The following is a 3,512-nucleotide window of genomic DNA, read 5'->3' as shown; positions in this document are numbered from 1 at the left end:
ACAGACCGTTCCACCCACTATGTAGTACCCTTTACAGTAAGGGATTCAGATAGAGTCTTTGTATCGACAAGCAACAGTGTAGCAAATCAAAAAAGGAAGGGGAGAGAGAGAGAGAGAGAGAGAGAGAGAGAGAGAGAGAGAGAGAGAGAGAGAGAGAGAAAATGGGATGGGGGGGGGGGGGAGAGAGATATGTTTGTTTTTAGGGTTTTACAGCGTTTGAGACACTTTTAGGTAATTTCAGTGCCAGAAAAAAAGTTGTAGATTAAAAGCACCAAAGAAAAAGCAAGAAAAAGAAAACTGCTTCCAGTAGGGGACAGAAGATTCATCGAGCAATCCTCAATGTGCCTGTTTTAAAATAACCTAAAAGTCACAATAAGGCACAAGCAACAAATCCTGCTACGAAGAACACACTCAAATATTTACCAAACAAAAAAAACCGTTAAATTCAAAATTAAAATCGATAGTGGTACAAAACAGAGACATGCTTTACAATGAAAAAATATCATCGATCAAAAAAGATTCCCATTTTTGGCCGTCTCCCTCCTTGTTTACCAGGGGAGATTATCCAACCCAGGAGGAAGAGAGAGAGAGAGAGAGAGAGAGAGAGAGAGAGAGAGAGAGAGAGAGAGAGAGAGAGAGAGAGAGAGAGAGATTGTTTGTTTTTAAGTGTTTTACGGCTCTTGCAACACATTAAGGTCATATCAGCGCCAGTAAAAAGAAAGAAAATGGGATAGTAAAAAGTTCTAGAATTACAATTAAAGCATCCAAGAATAAGGAAAACAACGGGGAATTGGTTCAAATATGGAACAGACGTAGATTCCAAGAGCACACTACCAGTGTACTTAGTTTGAGATCATCTAAAAGTCTCATCCAGACACAAGCACAGGTCCCCTCTAAGAGGAATAAACAAATGTTTACAAATCATATATAATACATAAACAAAACATAATACAGTACATAACAGAGAGATTATTTACAAGGAAAAAAAATCATCTCCCAAAACAAACTATACATTTGGCTGTTTCCCACCCAGCCAGGGCCAGGACAAAACCAAGAAATCTCATTCCAAGACAGACAGAAAGCATGTTGGAAAACAGACAACGGGGGATAGAAGACACAGTATGTACCTCCCTGCCCACTATGGAAGGTCAGGAACCCCACCCAGAGAGAGAGAGAGAGAGAGAGAGAGAGAGAGAGAGAGAGAGAGAGAGAGAGAGACAGACAGACAGACAGACAGACAGACATACAGAGAGAGAGACAGACATACAGAGAGAGAGACAGACAGACAGACACCGAGAGAGAAAGAGAGACAGAGAGAAACAGAGAGAGAGAGGAGGGTAGATAGAGATAGGTAGATAGACAGACAGATAGATAGGTAGATAGATAGATAGATAGATAGATAGATAGATAGATGGATAGACAGATAGATAGATAGATAGATAGATAGATAGATAGATAGATAGATAGATAGATAGATAGATAGATAGAGATAGAAGAGAGAGAGAGAGAGAGAGAGAGAGAGAAGAGAGAGAGAAAGAGAGAGAAAGAGAGAGAGAAAGAGAGAGAAAGAGAGAGAGAGAGAGAGAGAGAGAGAGAGAGAGAGAGAGAGAGAGAGAGAGAGACGCCAAAAATTTGATATAAACAGGTTTGGTCTGGTATAAAATATTTTTAATGGATTTTCACAAAAAGGTATTGCAGGTAATCAATATTAATCATAGTAAAGATATATATAGAACAACATCGGGGAAATAAATTTCAGAATCATAACCTTAATTTAAGGAATTAAAAAAAAAAAATAAACATTTAAGTCAATAGGACTTTCCACTTAATGAGGCACAGGATAATTTTGCTGTTTATTTATTTCCTTTCTTCATTATTTAATTATTGATCCTTGGATATCTTAAAATTTCTGAAAAATGCGTTTTTTAGCATTCAAAGTTTTCTATTTGGAGAGAGGAGAATTAATTTTATTTCATAAAAACTCATCTTTGTTGTGTTCAAAATTCTTACTCATTACATTGGGGTAGAGATTGATTATTTCCAAAAAAATAAAATAATTATCAACGCCTTAATATTGGATGAATGTATTATAATACCCAATCCTTGAATTTCTCCCCCTCCCCTGCCTTTGATATGATAATGAATTAACATTCGTATCAGATTAAACACTTTTTGAATTTCCCAATATTAAATAACCGTGTGTAGTGTTTTCAGACTCAAATGTCTAACAACAACAAATGTAAAATAACTAATTTGGAGTAAACATTGGTTTAAACAACTGATTTCACAATAAAATAACATGGTCAAAAAAAAAAAAATTGAATGCAAAGGTAGAATAGTAGGTATTTTATTAACTCATTGAAGATGCATCAGGCAAATACCTCCGATAAGCTAAACTACGCTTGAAGTAAGACTATTGTATGACAAAATTTGTAGTACGTTTGATGATCCTAAACAGAGCCGACTACACTTGTTATGAATATATATCACGGGGTTGTTCAAATATAATCTTAACATCAGAAGTGGGTGGTGGTGGGGGGGGGGGGGGGGGAGGAAGGGATTTGACTCCAGTAAGAAAAGTATAAGATTGGGAGAAGGGAGTTTGATCACATGTAATATTATACTTTTTGTGAAATGAACAACAGCGTTTTTATTATTATTACTTTACTATTCATTTCCATGTCAATAAACACTTTGGATTTATAGTGGTTTGTCATTTCAACCATTATACCATGGCCTCAAAAAATTACTACAATGAAATTTGCCAACTGTTCTGACAGCTGCATTCTGAAAAAAAAAGGCAACAATGATGATAAAGAGGTGAAGGGATTATATTGGCAAGGTACAAAGCTGGTACAATAAATACAGTGAATATAATTAAAAAGTTGAGGGGAAAATTGGCAAAGAAAAATAAGCTGCAATGAAGTCTAGATTGACTTTTTATGATTCAAAGCTCCAAAATCCTCACCGCCTTCACTCACCACTACCCCTACTCCTGCCTCAACTTCGCTCTGTTTTTAAGGGTTTTACTGTGCTTGTGGCATTCACCGCCAGTAAAAAATTAGAAGAAAATTAGATAGAGAAAAATTTTTAGATTATCAATTAAAAGTACATGAGAAAAAGTTAGACAAAGGGGATAGGTTTAAATAGGATACAGTTGTAGAATCCAAAGCAGACTATCGGTGTACTTAGTTTGAGATCACCTAAAAGTCTCATCCAGACTTTATCACAAGAACCCACTAAAAAGAATACCCTCAAATGTTTACAAATCAAATGTTCAAAACAAAAAATATAACAGTACATTACAGAGAAATAATTTACAAGGAAAATAATATCATCGCAGTCACCGCAAGCCCTACTTAACCAGCAAACGCAACCAGGAGAAGATTATATTTGAACAGCCCCCAAAGAAAAGAAATTTTATCACCTGTCAACATTTGTATAAATAAATTATTCCAAAGAATCTAACATAGCATAGCTGAAATAGGAATCATCTAGATATAAAAATTAAT

The sequence above is a fragment of the Berghia stephanieae genome, chromosome 1 (genome assembly GCF_034508935.2).
Source record: "Berghia stephanieae isolate SIO BIC M18660-M18661 chromosome 1, UCSD_Bste_1.3, whole genome shotgun sequence".
Lineage (NCBI taxonomy): Eukaryota > Metazoa > Mollusca > Gastropoda > Nudibranchia > Aeolidiidae > Berghia > Berghia stephanieae.
The sequence above is the reverse complement of the archived record's forward strand: the minus strand, read 5'-3'. Positions refer to the sequence as shown.